Source organism: Phoca vitulina, unplaced genomic scaffold (genome assembly GCF_004348235.1).
Source record: "Phoca vitulina isolate PV1807 unplaced genomic scaffold, GSC_HSeal_1.0 scaffold31, whole genome shotgun sequence".
In the NCBI taxonomy this organism is placed as follows: domain Eukaryota; kingdom Metazoa; phylum Chordata; class Mammalia; order Carnivora; family Phocidae; genus Phoca; species Phoca vitulina.
This window is the reverse complement of record NW_022589734.1, coordinates 16,584,004-16,610,495: the sequence shown is the minus strand read 5'-3', so window position 1 is coordinate 16,610,495 and position 26,492 is coordinate 16,584,004. Positions and strand designations below refer to the sequence as shown.

General features: G+C 43.1%; 1 protein-coding gene across 14 annotated transcripts in view; it reads left to right on the top strand.

Annotated features, from left to right (window-relative positions):
• The window catches only part of ATXN1 (ataxin 1), a 391,544-nt gene that overhangs the window by 98,326 nt on the left and 266,726 nt on the right, over window positions 1-26,492 (top strand). For 13 of the 14 annotated variants that reach the window (XR_004301879.1, XR_004301880.1, XM_032425008.1 and 10 more), the window contains one exon: window positions 3,765-3,886. The gene's annotated coding sequence lies outside the window, so the exon portion shown is untranslated. Of the gene's footprint in view, window positions 1-919; window positions 1,967-3,764; window positions 3,887-26,492 lie in introns of those variants that run through there. The other variant, XM_032425013.1, reaches the window with a different exon arrangement.

Below are 26,492 nucleotides of genomic sequence, written 5' to 3'. Positions count from 1 at the left end.
TGAATGGCAACTCTGTTCGTAGAGATGATCTGGTCAAAAACTTGAATGGATCCTCCTTAACTCTTTTCTTTCTCTTATACCACTTATCAACTTGACCTTCAAAATATATTCTTTCTCTTATACCACTTGTCAACTTGATCTTCAAAATATACCCAGAATCTCATCAGTTCTCACTACCTCCTCCCCCAGTAATAAGATCACCACCTTATTAGTCCATGTATGGGGTGTCTCACCTGAATTTTTGCAGTCACCTAACTGGGCTCCCTGTTTTTAGCCTTATCCCCTTTTGGTCTCTTCTTCCCAACAGACAGAATGATCCCTTCAAACATAAGGCAGATCTTTATTCCACTCCATTCACAATTCTCAGGTCTCTTCCTGTGTCACTTGAAGTAAAAAGTCAGGTCTCTGCAATGGCCTACAGGGCCTCTCATGATTATAAAATTATTTATCTGTGTTTAATTGTATAAAATGACATATATATGTATAATAAATACCCTATATATGTACATCTGTGGAAACACACATTTGTATGTTTAATTATTTAATTTATTAGAATTTATTTTCTGAATTGTGTAAGATGGGGATCTGACTTTTTCCAAATAAAGAGCTAATTTTCCCAGCCCTGTTGATTAACTAGAACACCCATCCCCCACTGAAGTGGTATTTCACAATGAACCTGTTAGTTTCTTTTTTTTTTTTTAAAGATTTTATTTATTTATTTGACAGAGAGATACACAGCGAGAGAGGGAACACAAGCAGGGGGGAGTGGGAGAGGGAGAAGCAGGCTTCCCGCGGAGCAGGGAGCCTGATGCGGGGCTCAATCCCAGGAACCCGGGATCATGACCTGAGCCGAAGGCAGATGCCCAACAACTGAGCCACCCAGGTGCCCCTCTTTTTTGTTTCCTATGCTTTGTCTAATTGTTGAATTTTAGGATGACGATGTACCTAACAGGTCATGTAAGATATAATTGTGTTTTTAGAGATCTCATTTGATATGGTATACTCCAACACATATAAAAGCCACTTGAATTTTAATTGGGGATTAATTATGGAGAACTTTTACTTATATCCCTTTATTTGATAGATAAGGAACTAATTCTACTTAGGAGATGGTGCTTAAGTTGAAAAATCCAGTTAGTGGCAAAACTGAGATGAAAAGAAAGAGAAAAAAAAACCTCATGGGTTTTGAGCCACTGTTTCTGACACATGTTGATCTACTCTGCTGCTGCTGCCTATTTATAAGTGTTTCAGAAAATTATCACAAAATTGCTTATCGAATTTCAGACCCTGTAAGGATATCATCTGGATTGGAATCCTTGTTTATAAAGATAACTTTCAGTGTTCAGGCAGATCTGTGAATGCTCTAGTCCCCTGGTGTTCTTTTCTTCTTTCTAGACTTTTGGTCTTACCTCTATTTATAGCTTCAACTGGCAAACAGGAATGGGTAGGCGAAGGAGATTAAACTCAAGCCAGTTTGTTTTGTTGGTTATTAGCAGCACTGCTGAAAAGTTGGCTGAAAGAGGAAAGCATATTGAAATTATTGCTTAAAAGGAGGGGTATAGAATGTTCAGTGGTTTTTCTTTTGACAAAAGTCATCTCCCACGTGGTGCACTATGTGTAATTGAGGGTCGGCTCTAGATCACAAAATGAATCACTTCCAACTCCTTCACATCTACAGAGGTAAGAATGGAAAGTCTTGTCACTTAGATCAGGCCTTGTTTCCCCTGTTTTTCCGTGTTTTTTTTTTTTTTTTTCTTCTCTCCAAATAGTGTGACTTGCCCCTCTGGACACCTGGCTTTGGCAGCCAGGGAAGGGCCCTGAGCTAATGAGGGAGCCATTCTGCCTCTCCCAGATAATTTTGCTCCACGTGGTGACAAAATCTAATCCAGAAATGGATGTCTTTCTTTAGGCAAAAGCAGCACAGAAAAAGAAAGAAAGAGTACCGCGAGAAGGTACTGAGCTTCGGGTAAGCTTTTCGAACCAACACCATACTTGGCATTCAGTGAGTCAGTGGGCATGAGTGATTAAACCCTGAGTTCGCTCAAGGCCCAGATTAACTTGTGTGCCGTCAGCCGCCCTGGGCCGGCAGCTTCTTTGCAGAAGAACTGTGAACCAGACGACAGAGACCCTCCCAGTTAAAATACCAAGACAGAACACTGGTAACAAATGAAAGAAAGGCAGCAGTTTATTTTTAGTAAAAGAAGATTAATATCAGCCAGTAACGCGCAGTGGGCTCGCTTAAGTCTTCCTCCTCCCTTTAAAATTCTGTTTTTACCCAAACGGTAAGATAAAGACAGTTTGTCATGCTTTGAACTTCCTGGCTTATGTTGATTTGTAGCAATATGTTACTGTTACACATTTGAGTGGGAGCGGAGTTACATTTCATGAAAGCCGCTCTGAAAACTAATAAAATCGTGACAACCCCACTTTCAGTGGGTATTGATATCATCAAGAAAATAAAAAAGACTTTGCCATTTTCAGGCAGTCGCTCTTCCAACTAGACTGAAAATATAATGGGCTTTAACTCAACTCACTTGTTTAAACATTACCCAAGAGCAGCTTTCTCTTCCTCCTCAGAAGTTCTGAGTGCCTACACGCATTTAACCACAGGTAGACACAACCCCCCAAAAGTTCTTCTCAGATCCGTTGAGTCTTCTATAAAGTAATAGCTTCAGAAGGCTTTCAAGGAATTGATTATTCACGCAGTCATGAGGCATGAAGGTATATCCTCTCTCTTACAACCGGGTCATGGGATGATGACCTGGCGGTGGCCTCAGGACCTTTGGAGATGCGTAGGGTTGGCGACCCAAGTGGGATGCAGTCATCGTAGTGAGAGAGCTGGATGGCAGTCTTGCAGTGTGCTTTCAAAAACAGATGAGGAAGAGCTAGCAAGAGGCTAGAAGAGGCTGCAGACATCTTTTGAAGACCATTTCCAGGCTCAGATGGCCATTGTCAGAAAACAGTGGGGTGGACTTGTCTGAGCATCGGGGGAAGCTAGAACAGCACCTGGTGACAAGTGAACATTATAAGCTCACAAGGCAGAAGAGAACTTTTCAGAGCCACACACAGTTCTAATGTGTAGGCTTTTGTCAGGTGCTCTGAGTAGGATAAAGAGGCTTGCATATTTTAACCATTCATTTCATATTCAGCGTGTGAAGTAAATGCTACCTTCCAACTTGGCTGGGGCAGTTCTTTATCGAGATGTATCGAGTCAGAGTGAAAACCCATCAATTACCTATTTGTGGTGCAAAATAGAAAATTTCCTCTTTCTAACACTGCATCTTTTTTTTGGTTCAATCCTAACAGCATTTAAAGATATTAATAGTAGCTCAGTGAGTCTGAGTCTTTAATGGGCAGAATCAGATGAATTTTAATTCGAAACAAAACTTTCTCCACCTCCTACCCTTGATGACTACACATCAGTTATCTTGAATTATTAAACATTGTGAATCCTTCTCTGTGTACTTATTTCAGTTAGTAAGCTTGAAATTTTGCGGGCATGTTCCCAGTGGTATATATCATAATTTTCAAGATGTACTACCTACCCCAGCAGGTGCTCTGTTTTCTTTCTTCCTCCCCCGCTCCAGTATTTCAGGGCTCCATAGGTAGATGAGTTGTGTGATTGCTTCGTTCTGATAATTAACATGCTTGTTTGAGGTTATAAAATATACATCTGAGAGCAGCCAGGGATTTCCCCCTGAATACCAACTAACTGCTTGAAGTGGCATTTTTCATTCTGACTTGTTTTGTTTTCTTTTCTGTAGCATACTGGAGCAAAATGAAAGAATTTATTCTGAGGCCTCAGAAGTCGTGCTGCTACAAACCATGAGCAAGAAGGAGTGGACTTCAGCCTGCACGGACGGTCTTCAGACACAAACGGCTGTGGGTAAGTCATCTAAAGGACTTGGCATTCGTTAGCTCTAGATTTCATCAATCATCGTTTATTTGGTGTCTCGAGGACAGCTTATTCAAGTGCCTGGCTGTTTCTCTACAGCCCAAGCAACAGGTTGTTTGAGAAAATGTTGTTCTAGTGATGGAGAGCCAAGAGAACAACAAAATTTACTTAGTGTGTTTGTTCCTGAAATTTGCAAAGCAGTGGGATCTGAGTACATTTGTGGTTAGAAAAGACCAGAAAGGAGGGGAAAAAAAAGCCGAACAACTGAACACACAAATGACCAACAGACTAGGTCTTCCAGACATTGCTTTTAGCTGAGAGCATAAGGAATTAATCACACACGAGACAGTCGATTTGATCTGATGGCAGATTTCTCACCCTATAGTGAAGTATCAGGGTGGGGAGGGTGAGAGGCACTGGGGTTTTCCAAGTCTTACTCAACATATATTTATTGAGCACCTTTTAACTACATATGGTGCCCCTTATGAATACACCCTTGGTCTGGGGGTGGAATTCAAGGCTCCAAACTATAAAGAAATAATAAATGATACCAAGATATTGTGGATTTCCAAGGTAGTTTAATCAGCCTAGTTGACCGTAGTTCTTAGAAACAGTCCTCAAATGGAAGCCAGTTCTCCCCACCTAACTTGGTGACCTCAGCCAATTTACTCATCCTTGGGGAATGGGTCACTTCTAGAAAACTCCAGTGTGTGCCTCGATGACCTCCAAGGTCTGTTGCAAATCTAAAAATTCGACAGTTCACTCTGCTGAAATTAATTAAACAATTATCCCCTTTGATTCTTAGCCGAATCGATTGTGAGTCCTTGGCAGGTCACCTTTGGCAGGGAGGCTCATTGGACAGGCCATTGTGGAGAAAAGGGGCCAGGTACTTTGGGGTCCTTTCTCCATACTTATCTCTACGATCTTCTGAGCCAGGCCTTTGGTCAAACAGGCCTTGTGGTGTCTGTGGTTAGTGATGTATTCCCTGGCAGCTTTAAAGCCAACGTAGCACATTGTTACGTGAATAGAATAGAATAGAACAGAATATTGTCCTTTAGTTTTTTTTTAAAGATTTTATTTATTTGACAGAGAGAGATACAGCGAGAGAGGGAACACAAGTAGGGGGAGTGTTGAGGGAGAAGCAGGCTTCCTGCTGAGCAGGGAGCTGGATGCGGGGCCCGATCCCAGGACCCTGGGATCATGACCCGAGCCGAAGGCAGCCGCTTAACCGACTGAGCCACCCAGGTGCCCCTGTCCTTTAGTTCTCTGTCGGGGATCTCACTCTTCCTTCTCTGTTTGCTATCACTGTCTTACGGGTTATCTGCCGGTCCCTTTTCCCTGTGGAGCCCCGAACTTTGTTTTACATCGAACAGAATTTATTATTTTTCTTTCTGACTAAACATCCCTTTTCTGAAGCAGAGCTATGAATGACACTTTAAATGATGCTCAGATGTCACTCTTGTTAGCTGCTGGCTCTCTGCCTCCAAGTGGTGCCTTATTTGGGTTTCGTGACAGCATTTTTTTTTTTTTTTTTTGTCTTGCAAGTGTTAAATTATGAAGTGCAGGAAACCACATGAATGTGGTGGAATGAAAAGGCGAACATGGTGTTATCTGGAAATGCCAGTGTTATGGTTCTCCTGGTGACGGTCCCCTCCCTACACTCAACATACGAATCCTGTTTACCTGCTTGGTGGCAGTCTTCCAACTCCGGTCTTGATCTTCAGTCATGTTGTCTGCCATGGGCCCCTTGTCACACTGAGTCAGGAGGTTTGGTTAAGATGGTTGCGCGAGGCTGTCTCTTTCTATGCAGCTCCTGCCTGCCCGCTGAGCCGGCTCGTCCACAAAGTCTTCCTGGAATGCTCAGGCCTCTGTGCACTCCTGTAACATTTAGAACGTGCAACCTATGGGGACGCCCGGGTGGCTCAGTTGGTTAAGCATCTGCCTTCAGCTCAGGTCATGATCCCAGGGTCCTGGGATCGAGCCCCACATCTGGGAGCCTGCATCTCTTCCTGCTGCTCCCCGCTGCTTGTGCGCTCGCGCTCTCTCTCTGACAATAAATAAACTCTTTAAACAAAAAAGAAGGTGCATCATTAAAAAAAAAAAATCTATGGATATGTAGTGCCTGTGGGTGTTTGCTACCACCCCGTCTGGGTTGCAGACTGCCTGAGGGCAGGAATCCGATCACAGCCCCGCGTTTCTCAAAGGTGGTCTAGCCCCAGGATATCCTGCAGTAGAGCCACCTGGGCATGTGTCCTAAAGTTGCAGATTCAGCAACACTAGGCTCAATGAGTCAGAATTTCTGGGGATGTGCAGCCCGAGAGACTCGCCGCAGATAACTCTTCTGCACACTGAGGTTTGTGGACAGCAGTGTGCGTCTACTTGCTCGTCCTCTGGGCCTCCTCACCTGCAGCGTCGGCTCTAGATCTGAGCACGTCGTAGGTGCCCAGGAAGTATTTGCTTGTTGATTTAAGCAGCACCCAACTATGGTGGTTGCCTTCATCCTTCAGTTGCTCTTAGCCTTTTCGGGATGTGAAGTCTGCATATTCTCTGAACCCTCAAAAACCCCGTTTTGTCCAAAGGTGTAAAGTCCCCTCAGTCAGAGGCTGTTCTGGAAACCTTTCAATGTCTCCTTCTCTTCAGCCAGTGACTCTGACTGCCCCCCGTTAGGGGCGGCGATTCCTGCTGCCTACGGCCCAGCAGTCGTGTCAGCTCCGGGGAGAGGGGCCCGGGCGCCAGGACAGGAGGTGGATCTGAGCAGGGAGCGCTGCTCTGGGATCCCAGACGCTTCATCCTCCGATCCCAAGGCCACGCCTGCTGCCCTTGGCAGTTCATCATGAATGCTGTTTCTTTCAGCTGTTAGGGCTCGCAGGTTGTCCCTTCCGGTGGCAGGAGAGCGATCCCCTGGTGAAAAGGGATCAAGTTAAGCTGCGGTGGACACACATGAAAGCATCCTCAGTGCCAGTAGCAGATTCGGGATTTGAATCTGATGACAGCAGCCTGCGGTGGTGACCCCGGGCCCCCCTCCCTCCCTCCCCCGCCTGCCCCAGCAAGGGCAAGCCTGGCCTTGGATGATCCAGGGGAGATTTGCAGGGTGGCATCACTTCTAGTGCAGCTCCTGATGCCCTTGCTGGCAGGTGCAGCCCTGGGAGGAGCTCAGACGGAAACCAAACAGAAGAACTCAGAGAAGTCTAGCCAGCCGGTAAGGGAACCAGTGGGCGCGTCGGGAAATTCATTAGCTGTGAAGACAGCCGCGACCACCTGCACCAGAGCTTTTTTTTTTTTTTTTTGCAACTTTTGTTTGTTTGTTTGTTTTCACTCTTGCTTCGTCACAGTTTTACTTAAGAGAAGGTGTGTCGATCTTGAATTGTGTTAAAAGGCACATTCAGGCACAGGGACGGGAAGCGTCTTCTCCCGGGCGTCCGTCTAATCCTGGCGACGGGAGGTTTGGGGAGCGGGAAGGTATAACAGAACGGATTGGGAAATGGTTTGTTTTTTTTTTCTCATTCTCAGCTAAGGGAGGAAAACAAAGCGCAGGTTTCCAAAGCAATATTAAGAGCAAAAGAGGCTTTTGCACATGGTGCTTCATCGAAACCTGATTAGACTTTCTCTGTGTGGCCTCTTCCAGTGGGAGTGGGGCGCGGGCTCTGTTTGTGACGCAGGAGGCAGGTGCATAGGCTGTCAGTCAGGGAAGGGAAATGGACAGCTGTTGCCATTAGTGCCTTGAGCCTTCATTAGAGGTTTCAAGGTGGAGGAATAACTAGGGACAAAATTAAAGAAATTACGGAACATCCGATTTTAGTGAAATAGCAAAGGTGTTGGTGTTATGGAGGTCTTTAGCAGTGCATGGAACATTTCCTTACAAGTAGTCATCTGTGGTGGGGAAAGCGAAGAGCTGGTTCTAAAAGGACCTTCGACTACATTGCTTGTGTTGTTTGCCATGAGGCATTCTCGAGAACTGCAGATTTTCCAAATGGCTTCCTGACTCATAGGCGCTGCTTTTGGAAGGCAGATAGACATAGGAAAAGAGGCAGTCCCGTACCCTCCCTGAAGACCATCGTTGGAAAGCTCTTGAAAGGCTTTCTAGCTTCGAGAGGTTGGATACCCCTCACGTGCCTAAGCCGATGTTGTTCTGTGGAATGGGTTACAACTCGCTCCTCTGGCGGATACCATCACGGGCTAATTGCATCAGTCCTCTGGAGAAGCTTTGTGGTTGGGTACAACTGAGTGAAACCACACCAGCTCAGGAAATGCAGTGAATGGTCTTATAATAGGCATGATCAAAACAGAGGGTGATTTACTTGGAAGGTACCTTTCCTTGGTGACAGTTTGAAAGCTTTGAAAGGCGGTGTTTGCTGTGCATCAAAAGAAATTAAGATTAAACTGCCATATGGGCACACGGTTGGAGTGAAAACAGAAAGTAACTCACCGGGGCTCCTTACTGCACATGCTTTCCCCGAAGATTATCATCATCACATCACGGGATCATTACCAGTTCCACTCTGATGACGAACATGGCGCTGTCTTCCTCTCCGGAGCTTAAGATCATTGGCTTCCATCTTCCTTCCCGGACGGCTCCAATTGGGTTAATCATAGGTGCCTCCGACTTGAGTCCACACCTCCTCCTGTCACTGCCCTGACTCCCTTTATGGGTTCCTTGTCTAGAGAAACAGGATCAGCAGCCAGCCAGTCATGGATGCTGGACACCATCTCCTCTCCCTATGCTTCGTCCCTTGACCACATGCTGGGGTTTTGCCTCCTACTTATTTCACAGTCTAGCACTCTGCTCCATTCCCCTGCCTTTGGTCTGCTTCTGCGGTTAACATCACTTGCCTGACTACTGCAGACTCTTCCCAAAGCGTACTTCTGCCTTAAGTCTGTCCTTCCGATATTCCGTTCATCCTACGATTTTGAGACTTGTCTTCCCAAAGAAAGGGTCTGATTGAATTACTCCCACTGCTAAAAGCCCTCGGTGGCATGTGAAGTACGGAACCGTGTTTGTAACACGATGGTAGGCCTCCAATTCATCCTTCAGAATTGTGTATGCAATTGATTACCCATCGATACACAATGATTACAAAGTCATGATGAAAATGGGTGCGTGTCCACAGAGACTAGGAGTAAATAAAGCATAAATGAAGATGTTTGTAGTATTAGAGCAGTTGGTACTTAAATCTTTAAGAATGAGAGTCCTCTGGTATTTTCCAGAGGAATGAGTGGATAGGACGAAGTGAAAGGAAAAATGTAAAGGATTTTGTTAGCTTCCTTGCCCTACAGGATAAAATGGTAACTCCATTGCACGACATTCAGCATCCCTAGGAATTCATTACCGACTCACCATTGAAATCTCATCCCTCCCTCCCACCTCCCCACAGGACACTTCTTTCCTTTCTACATATACTGTGTTCTTTAGCAGCGACCATGCCTTCTTTCATGTTGATTCTTCTGCAGGAAATTCCGTTTCTCCACCCAGTGAACTTCTCATTCATTGAGGCCTACTGGGAATGCTCCCTCTTCCTGTGTCAGTCTGCGGATTGCAGTTCTTTGATGATGCAGCCATCTCTGTGGAGGACCCGTGAGGGTGGAGGCTGCTTTATTTTAAACCTTGTATTCTAAGTAGTAAACCCATTCCTCCACATAATATGGCTTAATAAATATTTACAACAGGTAAAAAGAAAGAACTCCTTTAATATACAAATAATATACAAATAATCCTTCAGGTAAGATTTCAAATGTTTCAGATAAACTCAGTGCTAATTACCGCGTGGTAAAAAATTAAAAAAATGTTGACGTTTTGGGTTAAACGATTTTTACAAAAGCAGTTGGACTCAGCATCCTAGCACTTTAAGTAAGCTAGGAGGGTGAATCTTTAGTACTTGAAAATTCTAACGTCACGTAGGATCAATTCAGCTTCTCAGGAGCCATATTTGTGAAGGGACTAGAAATTGCTTTTTAAACTGTTTTATGTCATGAAAAACCGTATCGGCCAAATCAGAAATCCACCGAAATGACACATGCAGTGTTGGCAGCATAATAGGAATATGTGGTATTTTTTTCTTAAGGGAATTTAAAAAGCCAAGACTGGGTAACATTAAAGGATTGATGTAACATTTTCAGTTCTGAAAGGCTATTCTACTCTAGAAATATACTTGTTACTATTTTTTCATTTCTAAGAATTCTGTTTGGTTAAAATTGCAAAGGAGAAAAAAAATATCTTGGCTTAAACAAAATGAAAAGTCATCTCCAAAATTAATTTGGCATCCTCAAAAGTTCCTTTTCAAAGGGAGGAGGAGGAGGTTTTTTAATATCACATGTTAAAAATGCCACTAAAAAAATCATCATCTGCACTTGTGAGCAAGAAATTCAGAATGGTATTTAATGGAGATCAATGTGTGAGGCATGTTATGCATCTTTTTAGACAATATTTTGACATTAGGGGAAGGCTGTTTAATAGTGTATATTATTTTATAATCTATATTATACATATAATCTATATTTTTCCTATTAATCTTCTAGTTAGAGTCAGTAAACTGGAATAGATCCTTTCAATTTAAGATTTGCCACTTTCCCTGCATGATATTCTTACCCAACCTTCAGTTCGCTTGCCTGTGAAATTATGACAGAAGTTGAACCACTGTTAGAGTAACGGATTAAGAAATTGGTCAGTACACATGTACTGATCGACTACCAACTTGGAAACCTTAAATACCACATCACTTGGCAGCATCTCATGGAAGTTGATCTTTGTTTTGCACAGTGAAGAACCTTTGCTGAATTTATTATTTTTCTGTTCTGAATAAAACATTTATTTAAAAGCCTGGCCATTTGGCTGTGGAGAAGATCCAGCAGAAAATACGTGTACTTGAAGCCATCAATGTATTGTCAAGTACACTTCCATTAAAAAAAATATACACACACACACACACACCATGGCTAAGGTGAACGAATGCAGATTTGCAGTTCACAGGTAGCTGTTCTCATTATTTAGCTGTAATGAAAGCAGTTTTCGGTACAGCTTGGGGTGCTTCCTGATGTAGTAGGTGCTTATCTTGAACTGCCCTCCCCAGACCACGTGTATTGTGGCTAGAACCTATCTAAGGCTACCTGGTGTCAGTTACCATAAGCAGAAGGGTCTGTAAGCAGGAGTAGCCTCAGTGAGGAAGGCTGCGAAGGGGAAGACAACTCTTCGGGAGACTTTAAGGATCTAAATACAGAACAGAATTCCTTGATGGATCTCAAATTTTGAAAATCCAGCCCCGAGAAAACTGATCACTGTCCTCATAGATTTTTTTTTTTTAGCAGTACATAATCCATTGCTACACTGCTGTTGGAAAACAATATAATGTACTGTTTAAGAGCATAGGTTCTTGAGGCAAATTTCCTGGGTTTGAGTACAAATCTGCCTCTTGATAGCTGTGTAACGCTGAGCAAATTTACTTAACCTCTCCGGGTCTCAGTTTATCCACCCATGAAATAGGAAAATTAAAGCAGCGTCTATCAGAGCTGTAAAACCTAAATGAGTTCATGACCGTAAAGCTTTAAAAAAAAATACGAAGTTAGCTGTTATGGTCATGTTACTTTCGTGGTATTCAGTTAGACAGCTACTCAGTTTGTAATAAAAATTTTCCAGCCTTTATTCTTGGTGCCTTCTTTCAAACCAAATTTATGAGTTTTTACTCGGGTAGAGAAGGTAAAATATGGGCGTGAGCCCAATCAGGGACGGTGAGAAAATGCTGTGGGAACGCAAAGGAATGAGATAGTTGGTCTAGTTATGAAGTGGAGAAGACACAGAAGAGGTGTTTTGAGCTAGATGTTGAAGTCTGGCCAGGATCCCACATGGCAGGAGGGCGACGGAACGACGCTGAGGAGAAGGAAGAGGGTGATGTGTGTTGGAGGCACGTCGTGGACTGGCTTGGGTCCAGTGTGAGGTGCGTGAAGTAGAACAATGAAGGATTGGGAGGAACAAGGATGCTCTAATAATGATGGTAATAATAATAATAATTAGTGTGAACTATTAATTGAGTAGCTACCTTACCCCAGCGTCTGTGAGTGGTGCCCTACAACTCCCTGCAACATAGTTAGCCCCATTTTACAGGTGACAACAATTGGTTTAATCCCATACTAAGGGTTGGAACTTTATCTTAAGTGGTGGAGAGCCATGGAAGGTTGTGGAATGGGAGAAGGTCATGATCAGACTTAACACTGATTGACTTATCTGCTCTATTAGACTCTTAAGTTCCCCGAAATTAAGGGAGTGCTTCCCTTAAATAGGAAGGAAGACAGGCCTCCTACTGTCCTATGTTCCTTCCAGGAGTAGCACTGGACCTTCAGCATGGGGGATATTCCATAAATGCTGGTGGAATCTATTTTAAAAGTTTCCTCAACAAAATTTAGGAGACCCTTTTTGTACATTTTCCCTTTTAAAGAGGAAACTAATTAGTTGATCTAAGAATAGTTATTAGTAAACTAAATTCCTTTGTGCTTATGCATGTTTCATTTCATCTGATGCTCACAAAAATTTTTACAGATCATGAGTCTGACTTTTACATTGAAATTAGATATTATTAGAATGGATGGGGCTGTTGGTGCTGAAGGCTTCACATGGCTTGTAGGAAGAAAGCTAGGATTTGAACCCTGGGTTCCCTGACCCCTTGCCTATACTCTGTCTTCACTCCTACCTCTGTTGAACCACTTCTGATTTCCAGTATGCAGTAGGGTGGTTTTTTTCACTGGTTTAAGGCCACTCTGCTAGCTCTGTTGCTTTCAGAGAAACTAAAGCCCCACAAGGACCTAATCGACTTTGTAGAGGTTGATGGGAAAGAAATTATCTTCAGCTGTCCTCAGGACCAGCATCCTTCTAAATGATGCTGCTGGCAGGTGGCCGTTTCTAGGAGCCCATCAAATTAGCCACTTGGAAGAGCCTGGCATCCTGTGTTGGGTACCACGCAGAGTGAACTCGCTCTTCACAGGAAAACAGAGTTTGGGGGTGAGTATATTGCATGAACCCTAGATATTTAAGGGAAGCACTTTGCTTCTTCCATCTGATTGATGCCAAATTTATTTCACTAAAAAACACTCAGCAACAGGCAGAGCAGCATGTTCCTGGAATTTGCAGTGACATTTAGTGAAAGGGGATGTTCAAGTCCAACTACCAAAGGTCATGGCCTGAGAACCTACAGGCATGCATTATGTAAATTCAACCCAAATCTATATTAACCTGACAAGTTTTGGAACGGTTATCTGCTCTATGAAGTTGATCCTCAGTAAGATTCTCCAGAATATCAGATCTGCTTAATGCATTTAAATCAGTACTTGTAAATTCTTGACAACCTGCTGGTGCCGATTAGCAGAGGCTTATCTCGCCTGCAGCTGGACCCACTTTGCAGGAATGGACATGGTTTTCTCTGTTTTCCTGATGGGCACCCACATTGGTGCCCCGGCACTGCCCTCATCCACTTGGGAGAATCAGTGAGCTTACAGTACTCTGTCTTGGGGACCTAGCCATCAATCCAGCACCCCACTTTCAAAGTGTCTTTAATTTGATTTTTAAATATATATATATTTTTTAATTGTGGTAAATACATATAACATAAAACTTGCCACTGCAGCCATTTGTAAGAGTACAATTCAGTGACTTTAAGTATGCTCGCAGTGTTGTGCAACCATCAGAGATTTTCATCATCCCAAACAGAAACTTCTGTACCTATTAAACACTTACTCCCCATTCCTTTCTCTCCGCAGCTCCTAGTAACCTCTACTCTACTTTCTACCTTGATGAGTTTGCCTATTTTAGCTACCACATATGCCTGGAGTTACACAATGTCTCTTTTTGTGTCTAGCCCTTAATTTATTTTTAACATAGTGTTTCAAATAAACTTTTCTCATGTATTCACTTTTAATACTTTATTGTATTAATAATTATCAATAAGTTGGGGCGCCTGGGTGGCTCAGTCGTTAAGCGTCTGCCTTCGGCTCAGGTCATGATCCCAGGGTCCTGGGATCGAGCCCCGCATCAGGCTCCCTGCTCAGCGGGAAGCCTGCTTCTCCCTCTCCTACTCCCCCTGCTTGTGTTCCCTCTATCGCTGTGTCTCTCTGTCAAATAAATAAAAAACTTTAAAAAAAAAACAAAAACAATAATTATCAATAAGTTATAATTTTCATTCTAATTTAGGAAACTAGGTTCTGTAAGGATATGAGTAAGCAACAAACTTTAAATTATAAAATAAGTAAGGCACAGACATTGAAAAGTACAGCATAGGGAATATAGCCAGTAATATCGTAATAATGTTGCATGGTGACAGATGGTAACTACACCTACTTGGTGCTGAGCACTGAGTACTGTACAGAACTGTCGAGTCAATATGTTGCACACCTGAAACTAATATAGCCTCGTATGTTATACTTATACTCCATCTTTTTTTTTTATACTCCAATTGAAAAAAGGAATACGAGTACATGGAAGACATAGAAAATATTTTCATTAGGAACTGAAGAAAATAACACTTGGAAGACAAAACTCAAACGCCTCATAGGTAATTTCACATTCCTCATTGGGGCTGATCCTCCCCTGCTTGGGGTTCGCCCCTCTTCAGCTTGCATTCTCTGCAGAATCTCGACAGGCAGGTTTGCATTTCCCTAATGCCTCCAAGGAAGAATTTGGAATTTGTTAGATACCGTCTTTGGGCTGGCTTGCCTTTTATTCTTCTTTTTGTTGATTTTCAAATTAATCATCCCCTCTCCTTGCTTCTGTCCAGCAGCAGGCAGAAACATGTGATGACTGCCCTCGGAAAATTCGTGAATCACAGCCCTCTGCTTGTGGTGATGTTACGCAAAGCAGAAGTAATTCGTTTCTGCAGAGAAACAGAAGCGTTGTAATTTTACTGCAGCAGTGAAATTGTAGTAGAGGTGAACATAAGTCTTCTTCTCTTTACATCTTTAATGAGCCACAATTAAAAGTAGTGGGTTGGCGTGTCAGAGTGAATGTGTTATTTTCAGATTTCTATTCTAGGCATTGCCACTGCTGGTCTAAGCGGCACTTCACTGGCACCCTGGGGCTCCGAGAGCCTTAAGAAAGAAAGCCCAGAAAGGTCTAATCTACTTCCTGAAAGTTAATGGAACAGTAATGACTTTCTGCTGTGCTAAAGGTAGAGCTTTGCCTCAAATCCCAGAAGCGCCTGTGATTTTCAAATCTTCTGTCACGGTACATCTTTTCCTTCTGGTGAAAGGCTCCATGGATTGATTTAATGTTGAGGTACTCTAGAGATCTTTCTCCCTTCCCATTTTGCCTTGCCATAATTAAGATGTGTTGGCACCTGGGTGGCTCAGTCAGTTAAGCGTCTGCCTTTGGCTCAGGTCACGATCCCAGGGTCCTGGGATTGAGCCCCGCATCGGGCTCCCTGCTCAGCGGGGAGTCTGCTTCTCCCTCTCCACTCATGTTCTCTCTCTCTCTCTGTCTCTCTCAAATAAGTAAGTAAAATCTTAAAAAAAAAAAAAAAAAAGATGTACTGGGGTGCTCTCCTTGCACTGGGTACCTGGTGTGGGGCGAGGCAGAACATTGTGCTGTAAAAGGCCCTTTCCCCAGCTCTGACTGAGCCCAGACCTGAGCTCATCCATCTCAGGGGTACTGTGTTAGATCACTCAGCACTGTCCTTGCCCACCTCATCCTCATCCTCAAAGATAACTGCTGAGTTTAGCTGCCCTGAGATGCTAATCTGAGACACTCTCTTAGGAACACTTAGATGGGTTTCCGCAGATTATGCACTGCTGCTAAATAAGTTACTGTGGACAAGAGGTTTTCCTGACAAGGTAGTAAAGCCACATACTGGGATTCACGTCATAGCTCATCTAAAAACATCATGTGTAAACAGTTCTGTTTACCTGCTTGAGCTCAGCAAAAATGTGCATGGAAGTATTTGCAGTATAGTGCCGGAGAGGACTGTGAAGAAATATGTAGATCTTGGCCACTGGCAGGTGTCCCCACCCTTGTGATGCATGCATACATCTGAATGTGTCACGGACCAGGTGCATTTTTCTTAGAGCTAATGATGCTTCAGCTTCGAAGCCCCTTACTGGCACAGGCCCTTCCTAAGAGCTGGTATCGAATTCTAGGTTGGTGATTTCGTGAACTCTTTCTGAAAGACCCACCCACCAATACTCTCTCCCATTCCTTGAATAACCTTGTAAGCTTCAGACACCACAGACTGGATCCACCCCTGAGCAAGAATATGTATAAACCATGCCTGTGCATACAGTAATTAAATAAATTCACTTCTCCTTCATAGCAGTTGTGAAATTCCCAAAAATCTGCCAGCCCACAAAATAGGAAAATTAAGGGTCTGTGCAGAGCCTTTAGTATTGTTACTCGTTGTTTCCAAGGAAATGTGTATCTTGGACATTTAGCAAATAATAATATGTTTAACTGATAGTGATTGTGTCCTAAATTTCCCAAAGTGATGACTAACAGTTATGAATCACATAGTCCTGGGACTCTCCCTTCCCCCACTTGCCCTTTGCCTGGAGCAGTTACAGTGTATCAGAGTTTCTTAGGAGTTTAGTACCGTCCAACTATATATATAGCTTCTTAGCTTATCCCCATGCCACCTAAAGAAAAATTAATTTAGTGGCGATTTTATGAAACATTTTTTCCCAGCTTGACATGGTTATTTGAAGATAAATAATTTTCCCTGCTAAGGAGTCACTTGTTATAGGTGACTTTGATTTTAAGAAACAGCTGTTGATTTCTAGTGTACTAAATTAATTTCTTTCTTCCTTTTCCAAAGAGTAGTTTTATGGTTCCCAGTCTTTCATTAGGTGTAAAAGTTAATTTGGTCTAGAATAGTTCTTAAAATGCACCTGGTAGTCAAGCTATGACATTTCCTACTGAAATAGCCATGCCATGGCCTGGGAAGAAAAGACCCCAATTAAATAAAACCCATTTTTTTAAAAGAAGAATAAAGTATTTGTCTATAAAAAAGATTCTAAATTCATTAATGATATTTATTAACCATTTACAGTTTTTATCAGTCAGGTATCTTGAGGTGCGATGTCATAGAACATGAAGGGTGAATGACAGTTGGTGTAGGCAGAAGGTCCCTACGCATGATGCAGAGCAGAGCGACCACCAAGTGCAAAATAGCAAAATATATTTTATCCTGCCTGAAAAAGGAGGCCTGTTCCAATGGCCTGCTTGACAACAAAACTTATCTTGATGACTTAGGCACAGTGGAGGACTGGGAAGGGGGAGAGGCAAGCAGATGGGATGATGTAGAGTTAGAAACTAGACTGCTTTGGGAAGAGGGGGTGGCCACACGATCTAGGTTTTGGGTTTTGCTATACCACGAATTTTGTGACCTTTGGAAAGTTATTAACCTTTCTGGAACAGTTTCCTCCTCCAGAAGAGGAGGGCAGTAGCCCGGATAATCCTTGTTCCAGTGACACTCTGTAGTTGAGGATTAAGAGACATCAGATTTACATGGGAAATGAGAAGGGTAAGAATAGAAGCAGAACAGGTGGAAGGGGGGCAGGTATGTAAATGGTGGTCTAGCACACAAGGTGGAAATAACCCTGGTGTAAATTCAGGTGTGCGTTTCTCTCCATGGGTAAGTGACTTTGGGGGAACTGAGTGCTGCCTGAGGTTAGAGTTGAGACCTGGGGTAACTAACGTGCACCTGCACTACACCTTTCAAAGAACCCTATTTCCCTTGCATGGCTGAGCTCCTCACCCTTCCCCTAGCACAGAGGCTCTGTATCTTTGCTCGGGGCTGTGCTCCCTTCGTTGCTTCATCAGCCCACACGTTCTCACCTCTCCTTCAGTTGGACCTTCCAGAAGCTTCTGTAGATGCTCATGAGCCACAGCAGATCATTCTTCTCATTCTGAAGCCCTGTTGAAATTCTCTCTTTGCAAATTTAGACATATTTATTTATCTTACTGCTGTCCTACTTAAAGAATCAGATACGATTGTATTTGTTTTTGCCTGAACTCACACATGTGAATGAGCTTTTGTAACCAGCAGAGTGGGTTGAGTCTGAAGGACTTGAGTCCTTGCCAGGTTGCTACTTTGTTGTTCAGTTAACACTGAACTCCCTCACATCCTCAAGTTTCTGGGCAGTGTGTGAGAATAGCTTTGGCTCCCGAGAGTTAAGTAGTCAAGTGATGCCGACCAATGCAATTGTAAGCACAAGTCACAGAGTAATAATAATGAATAATGCTAATGAAAGTAATAGACATTTTCTGAGTGCTTACTGTGTACCCAGGTACTGGGCTAATTAGCACTTTATGTGCACTAAATGTGTGCATCTGCATACATACACACAGAGTAAAAATAGACGTTTAATTCTCACAGCTCTAAGAGATTGGAATTATTATTATCCACCTTCTGCAGATGAGAAAACTGAGGCCCAGGAAGGAGAAATAACTTGGCCAAAGTTACAGGTTAGATGTGTGGAGGATTAACTTTTGCACTAAGAGAAATCTTTGTTAGTGCTAAGTAAGTGCCAAGTCTGTGGATTGTATGGATGCCAGAACTCGTCAGGGTTAGTTCAGGTGGGATTAAGGGAGAGAGTGGTTTCAACTCTGTTTTGTGGGAAGGAAGGTGTCATGATTGTGTGGCACGGAGACAACTGGGCATTTCAAGCTAGAGATGATTGCCTGGGAGGATCGAACGTAAAGAAGCTGGATGACAAACAGGTTTGTTCAGTTGGAGGGAAGAACATCCCTCCCTGTGATGGCAGCTACGTAATCAGAATCAAATGAGCGAGGAGCTATTTTGTTAGCTGTCATGTAGGCATTGCCGTAATTAGTAACAGGTCGACACCTTATAAAATCCCTCTGGAGTGTAAAGACATGTTTCTAACAGAAATGTGTTAGTCTGAAAAGGAAATAAGGTGCATTCATGTCCTGTCCTTAGGAGATTTCTTCTTGGGTTCTCTTTACCAAGTGACACGAGCTTCACACCCTTGCTTTGAGCTGTCACCATCTTTGCTTGGGTTTCCATTAATTAGCTTCAGGCCTTAGGTCTACAGTCACTTGAAGCTACTCAGGACATATTTGCTCCAGTGTCCCTGGACAGCTTGGGATCTTTGCCTTTTCTGACACGTCTGCCTTGCCCTAGCAGCCACATTCCACGCTCAACGTGGCAGGTGCCTCTCGGGGAGGGGAGTGTAGTAACATCTGTTGACAAACACACGCGGGCAGAGGCAGCCCCTTGAGGGCTCCAGATGGTAGGCATTGGGTAAGAGATTTGAACTTGGGCAAGAACGGGGGAAGCAGACTGTGGTGACCTGGATTTATGGGTGCTTGGGGAGAAAACATCAAAATTAGGAATTGTAGGTGTCATAGGTCATGCTTTTTTCAAGGGTTTTCCCCTCCAAACCTGGATAAGAAACGAAAAAAAAAAAAAAAAAAAAGGCATCGGGAGAGATTTTCTCCAGGCTTGTCAATGGCTGGTTTGTGTGTTTAATTAATTAATTAACTAATTACTTTGTTTATAATCCTCCTTGTTTGGAAAAGATTTATGGCCGTGCTTTAGCTCTCTAAATCTGTCAAACAAGAAAATCATATGAAGTAGTCAAGATAGCATGTTATATGTGCCTTTTAAATGTTTCTTTATAATAAAATGATTATATATCAATAAGAGATTCTAAAAATTACTAGTTCATGTATTTACATTTCTCATCTGTTCTCCAGTTTATAAAAAATGAGCTTTTCTTTCAACTTCAAATTGTGTAGCAATTTCACATTTTCTAGTTTCGGTAGAGGTCGTTGTTTGTGAAACTCAAGTGTTGACATGGTAACTCTTGTTTTTTGTGTTTCTTAAAGCCCTTCCTGCTTGTTGGAGCTCTGTGAATGCTCCACCAGTGGGGGCCACCTCCCATGGTGGGATCCTTGCAACTCCCCAGCCCCTCATCCCTGGGCTTCATTATCTAGTCTTGCTGTGCTTGGTTGCATGGCTCCAGGGAAGCTTAAGTGGTTCTGGGTCACTGAGAAAAATCTTGCTTATAGGAATTCAGATCAGAACTCTGGAAAGCAAGGACTTCCTACCTTCCTATCTTCCTCTCTGCCCACCAATCCCATGGAAATAATGGAGTCCCCCAGGGTTTACCTCCTATTTTAGTTGATCAGGCTCTCATGCATATTGCTCCATGAAATCCTCATTAACAGCTCTGTGTGGCCGGTTTGACAGATAAGCAGACTTTGCAGGGTCACCCCAGGGGGTGGCAAGACTGACTCAGTGCCTCCCTCTGCCCCAGGAACAGTGTCTGCAGCCTGTGCAACTTGGGCCAGTGGCTGGGGGTTCTGTGGGGAGGCAGTGAGGGAAGAATAGGGAATAGGGGAAGAGAGAGTGCTCACAATCCACTCCTGGTTGACCAGCGCAGAAGAGGAAGGAACTTTACCTCATGCCGGGGCCTCCCAATAGGAGCATTACTTATAACCTCCCATTTAGACCTCATCACACCCAGGAGATGAGCACTATGGCTTTTGATTTACAGATGATGCAAGACAAAGGCTGAGTAATAAGAGTAATAGCTACCATAGAACAAGGATTCTAAACCAGCCCTGCCTGCTCTGTTTTCAAGCATGAGTGGGTTATTTTTGAGCTGTTCCTCTCTTCCTCTTTCCTTCTGAGGCTCGATTTTTAGTTATTTTATGGCAAATGGAAAAATTCCTCAAAGGGTGTGTAAGGGAGGTAAGCAGATGTATCTGAAACAAAACTGGTATTGACTAGCCCTTCTAATGAAGTTTTGTGGCTGAGATGAGAGTTTTACAACCACCTTGGGATTTCAGAACACTGATTTGAATGAGAACTAAAGAAGAGGGAGTCCCGTAGAAATGTGGATCATGAAGCGAAGGATCTGAATGAAAGGTGGTGGTGGTGGGGGGTGCCGCTGATGTTAGAGGTCCATGGAGTGTCCACTGAAACCTGGGGTAGATGTGGGGCAGATGGGGGGCCTTGGGGATTTAGCTTTGGAGTGACACGGGATTTTGACCTATGACGCCTGTGCTTTGTGTCCTATCAAGAGCTGACCCGAGTGTGGCACCAATATCCAGGGGTCTCAGGTGGCAAATACGGGTGCCATTGGGTGGGGGCAGATACTGAGATTTGCAAACAGGGGTGACCAGAAGTGCCCATCTTTCTAGACCCATTTCTATGGTCACAGGTCACTGTAGGAAACACTATGCTTATGATGTTGCCAGACTTCGGACTATTAATATTCATGGCAGTGGGAGGCAGCATGGGCTTGGGGTCAGAGAGACAAAGTTCAAGTCCAGCGTCCGTTGTTTGTTAATTGTGAGACCCTGGGCACATTGCTCCAAGCCTCCATTCTTTGAATGATACAACGGGGAGAATAATTGTGTCTCATAGGATTGCTGCACCAGATGTAGTCAGCACAGTGCGTGGCACATAAAAGCACCTAATTATTATTATTATCTAAGAGCAACTAAGAGCATAGGTGGGCTTTTTTTTTTTTTTATTGTGATTGTAAAGACTATGGTGTTCCAATGAAAGGGTCCTTCATAATTCAGCAAAAGAAATCCTTGAAATTTCTCCTGCAGCAAAAATGCAAATTACCTCTGGGTACATTTCTGGCAGACATATAAGCCATTTACATAATGAAACCTCTTTAATATAATTTCTATTAATAGCCACGCTTCTAAGTATCAATCTGACCATTTTGTATTTAGAATCATTCTCTCTGTGAACAGATTCCTTTTATTGCTGTCTCTTCTTAATATCTTCTGACAAGTGTCATTATGTCTACTTCATATTCTAGTATTTGTGATTTTGTGAACTCTTCAAATGTTAGTTTACCACCCAAGAAGCACATTTTTTAATAATGCATCCTTCGAATGTCAGAATTTTCTAAGGTGCACGCAATGCTGTGTAAGCACAGTACTAAGTTGGTACCTAGTACCCAGGAGAACTAGGTCCTCGACACCTTTATTCTCCGATATCATCATTTGCTTTGATGTGATCGCTTCTGTGAGCTGTCCCCTACCTCATCCTCTGTCAGTGCCCCTGCCCAGCACTTTGGTGTAAGTTTGTTCATACGTTTGGCCCACACTGTCATCCGCCCACTCAGACCCTTAGATTTCCTTGCACTCGGCCTTGAAATTTTAACTGACCTTGCAGTTGGCCTTGCAATTTTAACTTCATGACAACATGGCTTGTGTCCTTCGTTAGGAAGAGCTCTCCTTGATGACATATGTGGCTTTTTCTCCTGTTTGCTTCTGACCCCCAGCAAGTGGGTTGCAAAATACAGAGGTCCTCAAATGCTTGTTGAAAGAATTAATGAGAGAGCTCCTCGTGAGGAGAAGCCCGCAGCTGGGAGGAGGTTGCCCTTGGTAGGCAAGAGTCCTAAGACCCATTCAGCTCTATGACAGGAAAAACACGGCAGGCACACTCTCGGAAAGCATCCTCACCTTAACCTTTGTAATATCTAAGAAATGGTCAGGAGTTTTTTCAGTTAAGTTGCCCTTTCCACTAGAGGATTAAAAAGGCTCTAAGCAGGCAATATGGATAAACCTTAAAAAAAATTTTTTTTAAGTTTTTATTATTTTTTTTAATGTTACTGCTTTTCTGTTTGTTTTTGAAATAATGGTTTTACTAATTAGAACTCTTTTTGTTGCCAGTAAGGGAGACTCATCAGGGGCAGTTTCAAAGAAATGGGGATTTTGATGAGAACATGGGAACATCTCATGGATTTTAGGGGAGGAGGGCAGGTGGACCTTATGTGCTACAAAACCAAGCATACAAACCCCAACCCACAACCAACAATCTACAGTGCATCTGGGGTTTGGATCATATAATATGAACAGGACTGTTCGTAGTTTCTAGAAAGATGAACGCTGGACACACAGTCTGCTGTGTAGGTCTAGAGATTGTACCACGGGCGTGTGACTTTTTCTGTCTCCACTTGTGCTACTGTTGAAGATTTTTGTAATCATTAGCGCTAATATTGCTGGAGAAAAAAAATTAAGACGTCTGTTGTTCTATTGCAGTAATTTCTATTGTAGGGCTCATTACCATCTTCGCTCAGAAGGAGAAGCTCTTTTTTAGCTAGTGTACGCTAAAGTTACACAGCGTGCGGAGCCTTCTTCTACTTGTCCTTGTCACTTCCTCATGTCACTTCAACCTGCTGTCCCCAAGCTGATGTCCCCCAGGTGCTGGGTGGCCCAGCGGGGCTGACTTGCCCAGATAATCCCCTCAGTGGTAGGACACTTGCGGAGAGACGGTCTTGTACTTGGAGCGATGTTGGCTGATGTTGATGAAAAGGTTCAAGTGGCAGATGGCAAGGGTTTGGGGAGCCTCCTGTGATGGCTGAACGTAGTGAAGGAAAAACACACACACCTCACTGTCATTTCTGTCATATCCTGGAAGGCAGCACTGAGTCCGCCACGTGGTGGCACCTGAAACTGGGTGCTCCTGAGATCTACACTTGTATCTTAAAAGGAGGAAACAGACCCAAAGTAATGATGGGCTTGACCAAGAGGTCAGGCTGGAGCCAGATGTGGATACGTGGGCTCCTGATTCCTGTTTGAGCACCTCTTTGCCACTTACAGTCACATTTCAGTCTTTCCAAAATGATCATTTACAAGGTCGTAGCTCAGTATCTGTGAACATCTATGAGGGTGGCCATAGCAAACTAGCACAGACTCAGTGGCTTAAACAAGAGAAATGTATTTCTCACAGTTCTGGAGGCTGGAAGTCCAAGTTCAAGGTGTCAGCAGGGTTGGTTTCTCTGAGGCTTGTGGTGCCCTCTCTTTCCAGTCTTCTCCCTGTGTCCTCATGTGGTCTTCCCTCCGAGCCTCTGTGTCCTGATCTCCTCTTATAAGGACACCAGTCCTACTGGATTGGGACCCCACCCGTTTGACCTCATTTGACCTTAATTACCTCTTGAAAGGCCCTATCTCCAAATACAGTCACATTCTGAGGAACTAGGAGGTAGGACTTCCAACACACAAATTTGGAGGGAGGGACACAATTCAGCCCATAACGGTGTATGTAAATTGACTTGAGTCATTAATTGAACTCATTGATGGATTGATTATAACTTATATTCATTATCCGATCTTTAAATGTCCATTTCAGCAGCTTTTACAGCAGCCAGCTAACTTAAAACACTGTCGCCATTAATGTTTCTAATTGCTGAGTATGTACCAGGCGCTGTGCCACGTACTGGGGAAAACCCGCACACAGGAAAGACTCATTCCCTGTCTTTTTCGAGGTTGGAGGCTGTTAGGGAAGGCAGACAGGAAAAAATGATTTGTGAAGTCTGTTATGAGAGAGGAAGTACAGGTGCCATCTCTAGATCTTTAGTAAAACCACTCCTTTTTATTTCAATCTCCCATGGTGGCAAACTTGCGGTAGGGAAAGTTGGTCATTTGCCCCTCAATGGGTATTGGAGCATTCATGCATCTGGAATGCCTGGTAACTAAGGTTCGGAAGAGAAAAGCTTCAGAAGATATCACTGTGTTCATTCCAAATATGTTCTTTCGTGGCCAGAAGGTTCACTCGCTAACTGGATTACTTATGTGTGCTCAGTGCATTTTTTTTTTTGGAGAGGGCAAAGCCGCTATTTTTACCAGCTGTAATGTTCCGAAGACTTCATGATAAAACTGTTCAATACTGAACCCCATCTGTCTCTCTTCGGAGACCACATCGTAGTCCTATTTTCGTCCCTGAGGTCAGGCACGGTGCCTGGCATTTAGTAGGTCTTCAGTAAATATTTGCTGAAAAAACGTGTGCTGATTAAAAAATGGTCTATTATGACTAGCTCCCTGCGTGTGATAAATGCCTTGCCTCTCCGTGGGGATCGAGGGCTTCTGAGCGGGAACCTGATGAGTCACACACTGTCTACCTGACTCAGCGCCAGGTAGGGGATAGATAGGCCATCCCTCAATCCTCTGGCCCCTCCACAGTGGCCAGTCATCCCTTTATCGGTGACCGTGAAGATCCTTCAAGATGGGAAAAACAGATACAGGGTATTGCACAGATACGCATTAGAAACGTAATCCATGCAATTTACCATTTTGGGACCTACGGACATAAATTAACACTCATTCGTTGTCCCCGGGGGTAGTTAGTAATCTCTTCTTCACTTCTGTAATCACAGCTGCCTTCATTACTAAATCACAGAGAAGTGAATTAAGGTGAGCTCGGAGAGAAGGAAGATCCATGTGGGAGCAGGAGTGGGAAGGTTGTTCTAGACATAAAGACAGCATTAAAGGAGGCTTGCCTGTTTCTCCGTTGCCAGTAATCGTTGACAGGTTTTATGGTTTAACATTTTTGAAAGTGTCCTCTGAACCTCAGGCTGTTCAGAAACAAGCATTTCAGGGTAGAGATTATGTCAAATAATAAGAGATGCATTATGTGATCAGTGGCAGAAACAAAGGTTGAAGCTGCAGAGTGATGAGAATTTAAACATACAGAAGTCAAAAAATTCAGGAGTTTAAGTGAAACTGCAAGCGTGACTCAGTCCCCTTGGGCATATGTTAGTAGCATTTTCTGAATCGTGGCATATTCTGTTAACGTTAAGCCCTTGTTTTTGCAAAGTCGTCGTGTCAAGGTTGCGATGTGAGCAGTAACTTTAGACTCATGATTTTTTCTCTAATCCTCTTCTCGCCCACAGTAGATGCTCCTGTAGCATTTGTGTACTGAAATTCAGTATTGCTTATAAAAATAAGAAAAGTGGGAAAATGCTAAACTGTGGCGCACAAGCTGTATGACTTCATGAAAAAAAGAAATCTCTTTGCTTGAACGTGACCGTATTCATACTGAAACAAAACAGCCGCCGCTACTTCTGAGATACATATAGATACGTACATTATATACATATACATACACTAGGTATATATGTATTTTAGTGTAATATGTAGTGTATATATTATATATTGCATACATATAATATTTACACTGATATATATTACACAAACATATGTTACACTAATATAAAGATACAGCAGTGTAAAATACACATAAAATTTACCGTCTTAACCATTTCTCGCTGTACGTACAGTTCACTGACATTAAGTACATTCACATGGGTGTGCAACCACCACCAGCACTCACCTCCAGAACTCTTGGTTTTGCGAAACTGAAACTGTCCCCATTAAATGCTAACTCCCTATTCTGCCCTCCCCCCAGCCCTTGGCAACCACCTTCTACGTTCTGTCCCTGTGAATTTGACTTTTCTAGGTATTTCATGTAAGTGAGGTTATAAAATATTTGTCCTTTTGTGACTGGCTTATTTCACTTTGCTGATGCACTTTTAATAACAGTTTTATGGCGAGGTAATTCACATACCATAAAATTCACCTCTTTAAAATGTACAATTCTGTGGTTTTTAGGATATTCATAAGTACTATATTTTTGAAGAGAGGGTAAATCCGGTACTCTTTTCTTAGTTTTCAGAAATGCACACATGCCTTTTATTGGACAAGTCTAGTTATAAAAATGCCATGAAATAAAAGGAATAGGAGGCTAGGGGCAAATATCTAGATTATGCCTAGTTTGGTTCAGATTAATTCAGAGACCCACGATATTTTTAAGCGTATCTGCTTTCCTTGAAACATCTTCTTTTTGCATCATGGCTCCAGCAA